The sequence below is a fragment of the Solanum tuberosum genome, unplaced genomic scaffold (genome assembly GCF_000226075.1).
Source record: "Solanum tuberosum cultivar DM 1-3 516 R44 unplaced genomic scaffold, SolTub_3.0 scf00102, whole genome shotgun sequence".
NCBI classification, from domain to species: Eukaryota; Viridiplantae; Streptophyta; class Magnoliopsida; order Solanales; family Solanaceae; genus Solanum; species Solanum tuberosum.
The window spans coordinates 1,094,887-1,102,625 of record NW_006239028.1 but is presented as its reverse complement, the minus strand read 5'-3'; the positions used below and the strand labels follow the sequence as shown (position 1 = coordinate 1,102,625).

At 32.6% G+C, this 7,739-nt stretch overlaps 1 long non-coding RNA gene across 1 annotated transcript in view; it reads right to left on the bottom strand.

Moving 5' to 3' along the window:
• The window catches only part of LOC107060888 (uncharacterized), a 4,966-nt gene extending 3,022 nt beyond the window's left edge, over positions 1-1,944 (bottom strand). Inside the window, exon 1 of the long non-coding RNA XR_001473597.1 lies at positions 1,371-1,944. This is a non-coding gene — a long non-coding RNA (uncharacterized lncRNA). The remainder of the gene's footprint in view (positions 1-1,370) is intronic.
• Between the last annotated feature and the right edge of the window lie 5,795 nt (positions 1,945-7,739).

Genomic DNA, 7,739 nt, shown 5'->3' with positions numbered 1-7,739 from the left:
CTGGAGGGAGGGGGTGGGTCGGGTGAGGGTGGGATAAAAAAATTGAAGTTGAAAAATATTTTTTTAAAATAAGCTTTAAATTTACTTTTTCATCAATTTTTTTTTTTGATTTTTTCAACAAAAAAGTTGTAATTTGAAATTGGTGGAAAGTTTTGGAAAATGTTTTTCTTGATTTTTGAAGGGAAGTCATTTTCCTTGAATTTGAGGAAAATGAGTTGATTTGAAAAACATTTTCCAAAACATTTAACCCAACCAAACATGAGAAAATTAGAAAACATTTTCCGAAAAATGTTTTCCTTCATACCAAACACACCCTGTATGTTGACAATAGATTGCTTACAATAAAATCTTCACTTTTAGGACAAAAAGATAGTAAAATTTGATAACACAACGTGGCACAGAGCCTCTTATAAAATCTCTTTTTTTTTTTACACGTTATTGGAAAACAATGAGGCATAATCTGATCTTTTCCTTTGCTTCAAAAAGAGGCCATAAACATTACATAACAGAGCTACAAGGGATTAACATGGGGGCTTAAATAATCAGCAAGCCATACAATGAGCGATTACTACTAAAAAAAATTCACGCTTTCAAATAATTTCAAGGATGAAACTCTAACAAACTAAAATCCGAAAAATTAAAATAAATAAATAAATAAGAAACTCAATTCTATACTAACTTTATGGCAAACGACTATTCACTTATACAAAATTACTAAGTAAAGGAGGTAAAGATTTGAGCAAAGCTCACTCTTCGGCAGCGAAGCAACGAAACCCGAACAATAATGGAGAAAGGAGGAAGAGGACGACTAAACATTAATTGAATTCAAGCTAACTTAGATACAAACAATACAATTCCATTTTAGCTTGTTTTAAGGGTGTAGATAATAAGGACATATATGTAAAATTAACATGGTAAAACACTTTACATGGAGGATTTAATAGAAGAACATATGCTCCAACATAGTGTAAACGACCAGTTTATTGATTCATTTTTACTCGGCCTTAGTTAGTAAGAAAGTTGAAATACATCAACTCGCAAATGCAAAATAACGTAGCCTACGCAGCAAACGCTTATTAGAACACAGATTCTATAAATACAACGGCTAATATTAATCCCTAAAGAACAAATGCCATGGAGAAAAAATAAAAAAAATAAGACAGTAAGCACTCAATTCATGTTATTTACATTAACGGAAGTAATAAGTAAGTTACGAACATCATATATCAGATTAAAGATGAAACCATCTACGGAAGATGGTTTCGAACTAAAAAAATAATAATCTGAATTGCTAATCACAGCTAACAAGACAAGCTAATAGTGACAAAACAGAACATACATCGTCTGAAAGGAAAGGACGAGAATATTACCTTTTCCGGTGCAGCGATACTAGGACGATGAGAAGAGCGATTCCACCGCTCTAAGGCTCAAACACAAACAACAGTTGAGATATATAGGCAGAAATGTCTGACTCGACCCTGAAACTAAGTATCTCCTCTGCTTTTCTAGAAGTGTATTTTTGTATGTATTTGACTACTTTGCTTAAATTGATCTTAGTATTTTTTGCTCTCCCAAAAAAAATTCCCCTCTTTTTCTTTTACAGTGAAGTAGAAGAGGTTTATATAGATGGGAAAAATTGGGTTCAATTCTCGGGGGGGAAATCGGAAAGGGTAAGGGTAGAACAGGAATTCCAATGGAATCCCCAAATTCAATTTTTTTTCCCCAAGGATGGGAAAACTATTCTTTGTACAAGATTTCAAACGAAATCCACTAAAATCCAGATGAAAAGATCAAGGTGGGCAGCTGTTGCAGAGAAAGTTGTGGACGTTGCTGTTTGTTGAATCGTGAGGGAGAAGGAGAACGTGCACTGCTGCTGTCTGGTTCACACGGAGAAGAAGAGAAAAGCGCAGGGGTGGGGCATTCGGCTACTGTTTGCTGTATTTGGGACTGCTGTACGTATATTGTATTGTTTGGTGGGTTTCTGGAATGGGTTCCTTTTGTGAAGGAAAAAAAATGGGCCGGGTAGGGAAAATGGATTGGGGTCGGCTGGGAAATTATTGGAATGGGCTGTGTAATCTGGAAATGTGTTTGAGGTGTTGGGTTGTTGGAAGGGTGAACGGAAATTGGAAAAATGGGCCAAGATGTGGGTCAATTTTTGACTTAAGCGCATAGCCACATTAATTGCAATTTCGATCAAATTGAGGTAATTAGAATGAAATGAATAAATATAACTAATTAACGAGCTTCTTAATTTTAACGAAACAAAATAATTAACCTAATGAACTAATGACTCAAAATATAAACTACTAATTTAGACAAAATTAATTTAATAGAGTATTTAAGTAAAACTAAAATCTTTTTGAGACCATTTTCGAATACTTATTAAAAAAATGTACCAATTACATACGTAACACATATATTATTTAAAAATTATAAATAAGTGATTAGCTATTTAAAATGACTTGAAAAGATTTTTATTCTATTTTATTTATTATTATTATTATTGTTGACACCCAATTTTGACCTTCCCCGATATAATTAATTTCCGAACTTCTTAATTTTCAAACGATTTAAAATAATTAATTTTAGAAATCTTGAAAAAAAATAAAATAATATATATATATATATAGTTTGCAAGTTATCTTAAATAATTTGTCACTTTTTATGATTTTAAACAATAATATGTCTTCTATATAATTTTGCATATAATTAGTATTGTTATGAATGTTCAAAAATTGTCTCAAAAGGATTTTAGCTTTGTTTAAACATTTGGTTATTTAGTCGTTTATATTTAAATTAATTATGTTATAATTAAGTTAATTATTTTATTTCGTTAAGACTAAGAAACTCATTAATTAATTTCTATTAATTCGTCTTGTTAGTTTTAGCCGAATTACCAACTAAACTCATTCGGCTAAATATTTAATTCAATTTGGCTACAATTTCAACTCAATTTGCTTGCGATGGTAATTCAATAGTTCTTTCGCAATTTGCAAAGATAGTCATCCCTAGCTTAGGTTCCAATTAACTTGAGACTTGAAATTGGGCCAGATTTTCAGCCCAATTTAGTGCAATTTTCCAGCATCTGCATAATCCCTCAGCAGCCCATTTCTACTCAACTGTCAGCCCAAAACACCCCAGACCCAACCCGGCCCAAATCTTTGTCCAAAAGAGGACCTAGCGTGAAATTTCCAGAAGCAACATTCATTAGCAGCAGCAACCAAACAGAGTAAGAACAGCGTCTTCACGCTAGCAGGAAAACGACAGAGCCATTAAATGCTCGACGGCAGCAGCAACATATACACGGCAAAGCGAACGACGTCTCACTAACGTTCATCTATTCACGCGATCCCAACCATTTATCTCCCCTTTCCTCTTCCGGAATGGGGCGAATTTTTTTAAAAAAAGGTGTTTATCCCAATTGGTGCAAGAAATTTATGGCGTTTGAATTTCGAATTTCCACCCGAATTCATCCGTTTTTCCCCCTATTTGGAACCCTAATTTCTCCCCTATAAATACTTTACCTTCTTCACTGTAAAGGGGGCCGAAAAATTGGGAGTTAGGGAACATATTGGAAAAAGAGGTTGGGAAATTTCCACAAGGATTTACAGAGAGAAGAGTCATTAAGCTATAGAATTCATATAAGAAAATACATCTTAAATATATACTTCTCTCCTCAGTTGTGGGTTACTTGGAACCTGCTGAATTTCTGAAGTTCTAAGCTGGTACCGAAGTCGCTCCAAGTTCGCCATTGTCTCAGCTTTGCTGCCCGAAAAAAGGTAACACTCCTCCCCTCATCTGTATCTTATTCCGATTTCGATATCATGTGATGAACATCTTTTGGGTTCTCGAGATTTCTTTTATGTTTCTTCCTTATTTTGTCTTCTACTTTTGATTGAAGGTCTATTTGATTTAAATATGGGTCGTCGGATCCGTCTCCTTCATTGTTTAGGCTTCTGGTTAATCATCTCATTATTCGCCATTTGTTCTTAGCTAAATGTAGGAGTCCAGATATCTAGATGTCGGGATTTACCCTTTGTATATGTGACGCCTTTAGTCTCGAATCTATTTATGTGAATCTTTCTATCTTGTGTCTGCTTACCTTAACTCGCATGCAAGCATAGGCCTCCTCATTATTTGCTACTGCATATGGCACGATTCGAAATAAGTGCCGGATCATGAAGGATAACTGTTAGGAGTTATGATTGCAAGCCTAGAAATTTTCTATTTTATGCAAGACTTTACTTGATGTGCTGAAATTTGTGTCTCTGTTGGTTACTATCATTGTTTGATCTCATCGTATTGCCTATATTCTTTTTTTTTAAGCTTCTTTTAATTTGTTATAGTTGTTGGTATTTACATATATATATATATATATTTATATATATATATGTATATGTATATATATATGTACATGTCTACGTATATGTATATATGTATATGTATGTGTATATGTATATGTATATGTCTATGTATATGTATATGTATTTCTTATTTTTTATTTATTTATTTATTTTTATTCTTTGATATCTGTTCAATATGATTAAATTGGCATTGAAACAGCCGGTTATACATTTACTCTTGTATCCATGCTTTAAATAGTAGCAGAATTATTTGATGTTCTTTATATCAAATCTGCATAATTGAATTTCATTGGATTTGGACCTATCTGTACTTTATTTCCACCTTAGCATGTTTGTTTTTTTTTTTTTAAAAAAAAAACTATTGTTTTAGTATTTTGATAGGCCGGGAGCATGTAGAGTTAGGAATATGTAGTTGTCCATTTAATTTTTATTTTTATTCTTCTCTTAGTGTGTCTCCTTAAGTGTTAAGCAGTATGGCTTTCTCTCTGTTTATTTTAGCAATCCATGGCCTATATTATTATTTTTTTTGAGTTAAACGCCTTTAGTTTGGTATCTCATTTTATCTCGGAAAGCATCTGCAAATCGACTTAAATTGTTTGAATTTGTTCTGTTTAATTATCTTAATTTGTTTATGCTTATCTCCCCCTGGGAATTGTGTCATTAAAAGAGGGAAAGAGAAAGTTTGATTGACTAGCTTCTAATTTGTGAACATGAACATCTGTGGAATATGTGTTAAGATTACTGTCAAATGTGTTGTTGCCATGCCATCAAGTGTGTCGTTCCTCTTATTGAATAATCTTGCCTTATTTATGAGTTTCATAGTTATTAGTACGGATATTAATCCTTTTTCTTCCTTTTCTTGTTTCATGTGATATTGAGTGAGCTCATGGAGCTCTAGTGCCCCTCTTTTTCATTCCCATGGGCCACGGAGGCCCAAAATTGCATTTCCTCAAGTCGTATTTAAAAATTCAAGTCCCAACGGACTAAGGTGTACAGGTTGAAAAGGGTGAAGTTGGAAGATTTAACACAGGGTCAAAGATGAAATACATGTTTCGGATGTTGTATACATGTGGTATACAATGGTATACGTTGAATGTATACAAATTCCCAAAGGCAAAATAGGGGCCCAAAACCTTAAGTGATTTCCAGCAGGCTCAAATGGAAAAAAAAATGGGCCCAAAGTCCATTTGAAATGCAGCAGAATAGAGGAAAGTTTAAATGGGCCCAAGCCCATTATTTGAACCAAATTTAGACTTAGGACAGGTGAAAATTGGGCCTAAGGCCCAAATAATATTTTATTTCATGTTAGTTTAGGACAGGTACAAATGACTTAAATGGGCCGAAGGCCCAAAACGAAAATGGGCCCAAATACTGGCCCAAGCGGACAGATCCAGACTTGGGCCCAAATTCTCTTTCCCTATTCATTTAACTGCTATTACGTGCTTATTTGTTAAAAAATTAGTATTAAGGTTTTGAAACTTCAAATCCCTAAAAGACACCATTCTGAATTAATCACTTAACTAAATTAGTCGTCTTTTACTTCACTTAAATAATAAATAAGTTTACAAAAAACATTTCACTTAGGTAATATCCCAATATTTCCCCTTTTCTCCTTTAAATTAGTTTCAACTATAAAATAGTTCAAATTTGCAAGTCGAGTTAAATTAAAATTATTTTAGCCAAATAAGTTAATCGTCGGATAACCACATTAGTGGACATTCTAGGTGCTTTTAAAACCTTCCTAGAATGTTAATAAGAACCCCGAACCCTTTCAAGTTTTTCACTAGATTCCTGTTTTAGTCTTGTGAAAAACGAATAGTTTTCTTGATTTTTCTTAAAAATTAAGTGGCGACTCTTAAACCAGTCCAAAATATATTTTCCTAATAAATCAATTATTATTATTTTATTTCCTAAAACTAATTATTTGAAATCGTTTGAAATTAAAGAAGCTTGATGATTAATCTGTATTGTGGAGGTCCAAAATTGGGTGTCAAATAAGGTAAATAATAATATAGGGTCAAACTTTTAGGAGATAAATAAGAAAACATAATTTCCCACTTAAGGAAATTATTCCCAAAAAATGTTTTATTCCCTTAAAAAAGTGGGAAAACTAATGGTCATTTTTTATTTTTTTTATACTTCTTACATGTTTTTTTTTAGAAATTAAAAGTACATATAATTTTTTTAATAATATATATAAGTATTTCTTTTAAATTGTGGGCCCCCAAAAATATGGGGCCCCAAGCGATGGTTTTAGTGACCTAGTGGTTAAGACGGCCCTGCGTCAACCTGATTGTATATGCAAGGTTAAAATTCATACAATTTAGATTTATAAGACTGGCTGTACTGTGTTGGTTTTCGTATAAAACTTAGACATATTGATTACAAATAACTAGTGATAACTCAAAACTGAAATCTATGTAATTCACTATAAAGTTGCTGAAGAATAATTCTAAACATAAATTTACTAAATAGTTTCACACACACACGATGTACTTACTTACATTATTCACACACACACGATGTACTTACTTACATTAAAATCATCAAATCCATGCACCTAGATCCTTTAGTTTTCAAATACTGAGGAGTGAAGAGCAGAAGCATAACACGAAGTAAATGAAAGTCCTAGTGACCTTGATTTGTCTGCAAGGTTGAACAATAACGAAAGTGGGAAGATAGAACCCGGCCCCATAATTTTTCTAGAAAACATTTTCCATTCTACCAAATATGTGAACGCACCCATAGTCAATTAAAATTTTGAAAAAAATAGCACATTGAAGAATGTTTGAGACCCCTTGGTGGAGTTTTTGGCCAAAAACATCCTTAAACTATACCCCAAACTTAATCTACATCCTTAAAGTATCATTCTTAGCGTAAAACATCCTTCAAGTATTTAAAGGTGAACAATTTTCATTCTTCTGTTAGCTATCGTAAAAAAACTAAAGGATCCTACAAAAACATGAGCAGCTCACGTGACTATCAACAATAGTTTTCCTGCATAATTTAATTATCTGCTTTAAGAAGTTCATGAAAAAAATATTAAAAATCTTAGACACCATTGCTTACTGAAACAAAAAATGTTTGGAAGGTGTGAGGATACATGATCTGCTCTTTTTCTCATTTACTAATGGATTTTTTTTTAATTACCTGCTCTAAGAAGTTCCTGAAAAAATATTAAAAATCTTAGACACCATTGCTTACTGAAACAAAAAATGTTTGGAAGGTGTGAGGATACATGATCTGCACTTTTTCTCATTAAATAATGGAAAAAAGCTGGAACTTAATTATCTTTACCTTTTTCAAAGCCAAACTGTATTTAGATCAATAAGTTTTTGGGTCAATCTGATATTGAAGTGATCAAAATATTGATTA